The sequence below is a fragment of the Acyrthosiphon pisum genome, chromosome A1 (genome assembly GCF_005508785.2).
Source record: "Acyrthosiphon pisum isolate AL4f chromosome A1, pea_aphid_22Mar2018_4r6ur, whole genome shotgun sequence".
Lineage (NCBI taxonomy): Eukaryota > Metazoa > Arthropoda > Insecta > Hemiptera > Aphididae > Acyrthosiphon > Acyrthosiphon pisum.
In genome coordinates this window covers 123,865,338-123,874,788 of record NC_042494.1, presented here as the reverse complement: position 1 = coordinate 123,874,788, position 9,451 = coordinate 123,865,338, and the positions used below count along the sequence as shown (strand labels likewise).

Sequence of the window (9,451 nt, the reverse complement as noted above, 5' to 3'; positions counted from 1 at the left end):
TCTTCAGCGGGACATTCCCGCTTGAAAAAAAAAATTTACCGTGGAAAAGCTGGCTGTGAACATACAAATATATACTACTATTTACAACTAATACATAGATCCCGAGTGGCTATGACAAGATTAGCCTAAATCTTGTTTTCATGAGACGAACAGGGTAGATGTATCTATTAAAAAATGTACTTGAAGTATGTAAATTACGAGAGTCATTGAGTATGTTGAATAATATAGTCGGAAAATCACTTAATTTTCAGTCGGCAAATTATAATGAATAACCCCCCCCCCCCCCCCCCTAAAAAATGTATAGCGCCGGCCGTGCAGCCAAGGGTGAGGTTACCTTATCCATTATGGTTACTGGTTTATACGTACCCACTGGTGAGTGGTATACCTAAAGATTGCGTCCCCGGATCGCGGATAGAGCAAGATCTGCCTAGAACCAGTTGCTTCGCGGCTCGTCCACGGAGTTTAACGGTACGGGAATAACGGTTATTCAGGTATGACAGTGGTTCCCAAACTTTTTTTTTCCATTGAGGCACATTATTATAAGAATTGTAAGTCACGGTATACTTTGGAATATTGTTTATTTGCAGATATCACAGCACACCTTTAAAATGTCAAGGCAAACCATAGGAGAAACACTGGCTTACAGTGTGATTTATGTATCACTATGTTACTCGGTAAAGCACGATTGAGCATAGACCTTTTTAGCAACACGATTAAGCATAGAATATTTTATGTGAAGTTGCCAAATTCACGTAACCAAATTTTGTTATTTGTTATTTTCTCGTATTATTACACCAATTATTATGATATCTGACGCGAGCCGTAAACCGAGCCCCTCAGCTTTATCGACAATGTTATCGATTAATAAATTAGTTCCGGAGTACTATTCCGGACTACTAACTGTCGAGACTATTATTGATTTATAAATATTTTGATTTTATTATTTTCATAAGTCATAAGTCATAACTATTATTATTATTATTATTATTTCATTATTAGCAAAAAGATCTATATACTGTATTATAATGTGACTACTATTGAAACTATTATTGATTTATAAATATTTTGAATAATGTGTCTAGGTATATTACATATTGACTGTGAAAACATTATATTTTTTTGCTATGTTTTATTTTGAATCATTATAATTATTTAAATAAATATTTTTGTATACCTAATACAGTTCAAAATTGAAAATGGCAACGTTGCAGAGTTTTTTATACTCAATCGTGTTGGTTTTCTTTTGTATTTTAATTTCCTTTGATACGTCGACAATTTATGCTTAATCGTATCGAAAAAAGGTCTTTTATGCTCAATCGTGTCTCAGCCATGTTACCATGTCCGTCCCTCGTTGGCCGAGGTCTTCGGATCGTAGAAACTTTGTCCAAATTAGGAACTATTATTCAGGAGCTGAGTGGTAGACAAATTAATATACATCCGAGTATATTCGGCGCGCTGTGCAGTATGCCCACGAGGAACTATATAATATAATTGTAATGCTAGTTCGGTGCAAGTTTGACCGGTTCTGCTAAAGGGGATTTCTGCGGTGAAAGCGAACCCGTTGGTTTAAATGCGCTAAAATGATCTACATTTATCAACCTTCGGTAGCTCAGTTGGTAGAGCGGTGGACTGTAGTGGTGTAAACGTCATAGATATCCATAGGTCGCTGGTTCAAATCCGGCCCGAAGGAAATATTTTTATTAATTTTTTAAAAATCATAGAGTGAAAGCCTAACGTGTTAATTACAAAAAAAAAAAATATATTTATGTATGTTTATATTGTCGCGTCACACGGTATTGTTCAATTAATTATTATTATTATTATTTATACTTAATTTTCACGAAACGAATAATCGTAATGTGGAAATCCGATTTTGACATGTTTGCGAATGTTGCGCGAGTTAAACGATCAAAAAAGTTTATTATTGTTTAAGTTTCACTGAAATAAATAGGGGACGTAAACATTTCCAAATTTAGAGTAAAAGCTGTTATGAATTACATTATCTAAGTTTGTACAAAGTATTACACTGATATTATTATAATGTATTTCGCTGCATAGCAAATTTGTTCAACAATATTATACATAAATGACGGTTTACCCACGTCGCCGTAAATTCCGAAGCTGTCCGTGTATTTCCTAAAACAGTCTCGGCGGGGTCTATGTGCGGCGAATATTCAAAGTTAGTTTTTATTTAAATTTGATTTTATCATTGGCTTATGATCTTAAAAATAAATGCACGAACACGGAGATTTCCAGTTATAATTATTATGGAAATACCTGCCGTAGTTATTATAATATAGTTAATTTTTTTTTTACGGTCAAAGTTCTCAATTCATTTTACGACGACAACGTTTTACTCGTACCCGAGGAATAGAGTACGAAAAAAAAATTAAACATTTAAATGAAAAACAAATAACACCACTGTACCTACTTAATTCCACCACTAATCCTTATTCGATTATTTTTTATAGTCTCGCACAACTCGATACGCATTCATGACTGTTATTATGTACTATATTATATTATTGCCGAGCTCTTTAATTCAGTCAATTAAATATTGTTCTAGTCGGTCGTAGGTATGCGCAGTATAGTGTTGGGAGGTTTATAAAGTATACCGTAAATCAAAACGTCTGACAAAAAAAAACTTGTATTTCATACCCTTAAACAATCGTGCTAATGTTTATATGTAATACAATTTGTATAGGTAGCAAAAAAAAATTTAATAATTTGCACGTCAATTGATATTTAAATGTGAGCGTAATATCCCCTGGTTTAATGCACTATAATAAAAATCTAATAAAAAAAAGGAAATGTAAAGTGTTTACGGTTTGTGCGTGTTATGCGAGTGATTATCCATTGATTGTACGTCAAAACGTATTACAATAATAATAATTGTAACACTTTGAAACACGATCGATTTGTATGTATGATTTACCCGTCATATATATTTAGGTAGGTACGAGACTATTCTTTCAAAAGTAAACGCTATTTTTTTTTCAAAAAGTGAAAATATTTTCTTTAAATATTACTATTGGATGTCTTTACATTTTTACTATTTCTTATCATTCAAATTTTTTTCTAGTATTATTTTTTATTAGTAGTTTCTTTATTAGTTTCAGTTTCCTATAAAATTTCATATTTTTCTAAGAGTTTCAATACCAATATAAAAATCAACTTTTAAACGATTAACTATCAGTTAATTAAAGTTAAATGTATTTAAAGTTTAAATGAGCGGAATAGTGAATAAATATTTTTCTCCACTCCGCTCGTCTAAGTTTTAAATACCTATTCATAAATTCTAACTAAAACATTTTTTTTAAATAAATGTTTTACAATAAACGAAAGTGATGTGTTTTAAATAGTTTATTTAGACTTGCACAAAGAATATAGGTACATCTTTCATGATAACTTAAAAGTAGTAGTATTGTAGTAATAAATAATTATGATTCAATGTTTGAGCATTTGAATTAGAATGTGACACTACAAATGTGCCAAGTCGTACAAATATTTAAAAACTTTAAAAAATAATAAAAATAAAACCATTAAAATATATTTACTTAGGTACCTACTTAAACTTACCTTTAATACTTCAATCCAGTAATAATCTGGCCGAATATTGTTTAAACGTTCTTTCGTTTACCCATATAAAAGTAAGCTTCGAATCAAGAACGTGCATTCGAATCCCTTGTATACCCACTCTTGTAACTTATACCCACCCATATGTGAGTAACAATGAAAACAATTTCCATTAAAGTAACAATACAATATATTAATATATTATTATACACATAAACCAAAAATCAAGTTCAGAGTATGTAATTTCGGAATGTTGATCGAACACCAGCCGCGACGGCCTGGTTAAGTATCTAGCAAATATGCGGTGTTTTTTTTTCCGTTATATTGTGCATAAATTATTATATACCGACGGGTAAAATACAATTATACGATTCCTCGAGACTCTAATTTATACCGAGATTTATTTTTATATCAACGGCTATTTGTATTTACATTGATTTTACGAACCACAATAAAACCTCTGATTTTGATTTTTATGGCTTATTCTGTTTTCTTTCTTCGGCTTTCGAATAAACCTTACGTGACACAGTATCGTTACGAGATACGCGCGCTCATTGTTGCGCCCCCACCCACCCCCATATACAACGTGCAGGATTGATTTATATTTAATGTCGTGTTTTTCGTTAATTTATTTTCAGAAAAGTCTCAACGCGCAATACGTTGGACTTCTCTCGACTCCACCGCGGCGAGTGTTTATCGAAAACTTGCATTGTATGCTGCTGCTGCTGGGCTTAAAAATACGCGTCGGAAGAAAATCGAACACGAAATGAAACGAACAAAAGAACTTTACGATGCCCTTTTGGGAATTTTAATGCAGTGGTGAGTATAGGGAGACAGAGCGGTAATGTTGAACAACGCAAATAATAGAAACCCGTCGTGCGAACAACGCTGTTTATTGTTCATTCGAGTAATATAAACATAATATATAAATATTCCATCTTGTTAAATTTAATTAAATATACATATTATTGGATGTATTTTCAACCTAACCTACACGTAACATCATTGCTGATTAACTCACAGATTACACTAAATTATACAAACATGTTAAGATGATGTGAAGTTTATATGCGTTTACAGTCGACGAAACTCCCCTCCCCGGCTCTCCTCAATTAATTGATTAATCGTTTAAGTTACTTTGCTCTATATATTATTGTACCCACAGTGCTTCATAATATGCACTACATCGATTAGATCCCATCTATTTACTATTACTTTGATATCCCTTCATACTACCAAGTACCCAGTGTTTGGAAGGAACGAGTTCCAAAAGGAACGCATTCCTGGAACAAATTCTTTTTTAAAGAACGTCACGATGAACAAATTCCTTTTTATAAATAAAGAACGAGAAAATGAACTAGTTCTTTTTTTTAAGGAAAAATAATAAAATTGTTCGTTCCTTTCTAGTTCCAATAATGTACACAGATAAGTATGTAAAAATTTAAATTAAGATATATTTTTTGATGTGTATAATGGAATTTGCTAATAAGCCAAAAATTTAATTTTGAATAAAATCTCAAAATATATAATAATATAAATAAATAATATAATAAACAAATAAAATATGAACCTACTTGTAGTTATATATTATAAATAAAAATTAAAGAAGTATGCATAATACGAAAAAAAAACAAATGATTAAATTAGAATTTTTATTTTATTTGGAACTAAAAAAGGAACTCGTTCATTTTGGAATGGAATAATAAAGGAACGAATTCTTTTTTTTTTTAAGGAACAAGGAACGGAACGAATTCCTTTTTTTCAAAAAAGAACGAGGAATCGAACGAATTCCTTTTTTTAAGGAACTTGACAAACACTGCAAGTACCAAACATAATATTAATCAGTAAATAGGTATCCTCTTTAGCTCTATCTACGATTTTAAGCTCGCACACACATTGACTCGCTAAACTTGTATATAAAATACAGCAAAACTTTCGGTCACTTCTATATGTAACAGACAACAGTAATATTTCATCAAGTGTAAGGGAAAATACATTAATACCTCTATATAATGAGCATTACAAATAAAGGTCAAAGTATAAATATTTTAAATTTTACCTACATTTTTCCAAATTTTTCCAAATTTTTCTTTCCACCTATTCAGAATTTCAGAGTTATTAAACACCGAAGTAACTAAAATAGAAAAATTTTTATAGTTTTCTTATTAACCTTTACATTGATTATCAGTGTTCAGTGTCAATTGAATGCATTATGGAGTGCAAGGTTTTAAACATTTTTTTCAAATAATAAAATTAATATAAAACAAATGAATATTACCCAATTTGTTTTATTTTAATAATATATTAGATTCTCAGCGGAGCGACGAAGCTAGTAGTTTTACAATGGTGTATATTTTTTTTTATAAAAATATGCAGCGCGCGTTTGTAAAAATTTTAATATGCAACAAATTTTAAAATTTTAAATATTGTATGCACATACTAGATAACTGTTTAGTACTTTAGTGTTTCACATCTCATAAATGTAGATTACAGTACATATGTATGTGGTATATTATTTCAATTCGCATGCATTCTATACAGCGATCACCTTTATATGACGGTCACCTCTAAATAATGGTATCCGATTTCTTCGATGACCGTTTTAATAAACAAGTTATATTGTATACAATATATAGTATATAGGTTACCTCATAGATACTAACAAGAAAGAGAGGCTCAAAAACTGCGCTGGGCAGGCCATGCAATGAGGAGACTAAACTCTTTACTAAGAACGGTACTAGAACAAAATCCGGTAGGCAAAAGACCCTTAGGAAGACCAAAACTGAGTTGGGTTGATACAGTCAAGAGGTGGATCAAACTGGAAGGATTTAGCAATGGATTGAGATGGCCGGATAATTGGTTGCGGGACGGAATGGTCCTAGGGACTTGATAACCCCCCTCCCAAAAAAAAAAAATAGGTACATTCTCCCCTGTATTATTATATTCAATATAGGTTTTTTTTTATACCATGCCAACAATTATTAATGTACATGGAAATAAGAATAATCATTGAGAAAATATTATAAATTTAAATTTGCTTCTTTATATGTACAGTTTGATTAAATTAAAATAAATTAAATTAAATTAATGAAACCTATTATATTCACCGGCGTCCGACGGTACAACATAAACATCAGAACAGTCCCAAGTACAAAACTCTTATCCCGACCTCTTCACCAACAAGAAACGCCACTGGTAGTAATTATTGCGAAGTATACAGTGGTATACCGCATTGTTGGGTATTATTATTATTATTATTCTATAAATGTATTATACAAAGTTAAAATAACCGTAAACGCGCGTTTCTTCCGAACTAATCGTATTATTATTTATTAACAATAATCGATTATAATATAGTCGTTCACTATTAAGATCGGTTATGTTGCGGGTTAGGTGGCGGTGGAGTTGTTCGGAGGGGCTAAAAAGCGAGCGATGAGATTCAACGTGAATATTACGGAATAATTGAACTCTCCGAGAAATGAGGAGACACTCGACAACAATGTATGGACTATATTATTTGTATATGGTGTGCGTCTAGTGTCTACCGACTGGTAGCGAACGGGTTAATATTTAATATACATCGTAGTTATATAATATTAAATATTGTAATTTGCAAGGTACCTATACATCTAGTTTTCGAATCACTCGTAGAGATTGTAAACATAAATTATATAAATAATTGACATCGAACCAGTAAGATATTTATTGAATGAGGGAGTTAGGATTCGTGAATTTTAATCTTCGTGATATTCAAGTTCAGATTAAAGGACCCCATGGATCCTGGGCCTAATCTACTGCCATCAGTCTAAAATTATATCAACTGCTCGTTCATATTGTATTTTAGTACAAAATTATTATTGATGATTGTTGCAATATTACTATTATTAATTATTTTAGAAATCATATAAAAAACCTATATTTACCGAAACCTAAATATAAATTAATACATTTCTCTATTATAGATATACCTATTGTTATTTTCAGTTTATTATAAATTTAAATGTATTTCATATTTAAACTTAATTAGGCTTAATATTATAACCATATAAGTATTTATTAAAATTTTAAAATTATTTACAAAAAAAAATTACATAATTTAATTTAATAATTCTTGAACAATAGGTATTATTGTGTGACATTTTACTATAAATTCAATACCTATCCTATATGTTATAATTTTTATTATTATATTATTATTATTTATTATAGAATTTGAAACCAAGTATATACCACTGGGTTACTAAACGTCTGGTTAGATGATTACTCTTCGAAATTCGAACCGTGTTAATATCATATACAATACTAATATATTATACATTATGACAATATCCGAAAGACCGAAACTACACGTGGCTGCGGTACAACTAAAAAAGTTTGTATTTATTTACTATTGAATTAAACCTTATGTATTGTGTAGGTACTCGCTATTGAATCAAACGAATTGAACAAATCTAACTATATACTCAGACTATAATATAATGTTGTCGTATGTAGCTGAATGACGTAGGTTTTGTCGAATATAATATATATTATTACACGTTCTGTCACATCTACGCGTGTCTGAAACGGTCGCCTGTGGCTTTCACTTATTGCAATCGCTGTTGTTAATATTGTCGAATCAAAGTTATTCGACCCAACAAATAAACCAAATCGTTTAATATAAAGTCGACTCAAAAACGACCATTTTGCTGAATCGAAACTAATAACGTAGATATTGGACGTATTTATTGGTTTCATATAAAATGTATTTCCGTCATGCGGGTTGGTAAAATGGTTAATGAGAAATTATTAATTTAGGTTGCATTGCTACACGTGTTTTAATGGCCGTAATGCGTTTGTTCTAATTGCTTTTTTTTTTTAACCATATACGGATTTCAAATGACGTGTTTTGGCGAATTGTGAAAAATGTATTTTGGACGAGTATAATACGACTGCAATGAGTTTAACAATTAACAATTTGAGTTCTGTTATGGGGATTTTAACGATTCCACCGGACGTTAGTTATTATTTTGTTGATTCCGCTGATTGTTAATAAAATAAGAATCGATATACAGCATAATACAATACGCTTAATTCATATTGTTTTTTTTCAATTGACTGTATACTAGTACATGGACACATAGTACACAATAGTTGAATCCAGTTTACACTAGATAAGTTTATATTTTTTTTAATTTAAATTATCGTCAAATAGTTATATACTTATTACAACTAATAATTTATCTAGATAAAGATAAAGATGACTGTAATAATTTTTATCTAGATACAGATAAAGATAATTATACTAAATTTTATCTAGATAAAGATAAAAATTAGTACATTTTTATCTAGATAAATATGAGATAATTTCATGCTTAATTTTGAAAACATTCAGGATACTTACTTGAGTCTACAGGTAAAAAAAAAAATAATTTAAAAGGGTTTTATAAATATTAAATTGTTATAAATTACAATTATTATAATATTATTATGCTTGGTGAGTACAATATCCATGAATGTTGGTTTACTTTTGTCGGTTTAAAACAATAGTTATTTTTCATACTTTGTACACAATTCTATGAAACGGGTATCAGCTAATGAGACCATCATCATTCGGCGGTTGTCGATGGCCGGCGGGTAGCAGGGATAGATGTTTTTCCTTTTGCTATTATTAGTTGTTCTTACAATCTTACCTACTACCAGTGGCGCCGAAGTCCAAAATTTTACCTATGACATTAGACACCTCCACATAAAATTTTGACACCCACCTATTTCTTATAATTACATTACCATACACCAAGTATAATTTTATGTTGTCTATTAAACAAATTTTCATAAAATAACTATAGAATAACAAAGGTGACCCCCAAACTACTAAAATTACCCATGACAATTT

At 30.5% G+C, this 9,451-nt stretch overlaps 1 protein-coding gene and 1 non-coding gene across 5 annotated transcripts in view; one reads left to right on the top strand and one right to left on the bottom strand.

Moving 5' to 3' along the window:
- LOC100169530 (ADAMTS-like protein 1) overlaps window positions 1-9,451 on the bottom strand; it is a 228,026-nt gene that overhangs the window by 53,212 nt on the left and 165,363 nt on the right. The gene's annotated exons all lie outside the window — the stretch shown is intronic.
- TRNAY-GUA lies at window positions 1,599-1,690 on the top strand. Its single transcript is given in 2 exon segments — window positions 1,599-1,635; window positions 1,655-1,690. It is a non-coding gene; the product is annotated as a tRNA-Tyr (tRNA).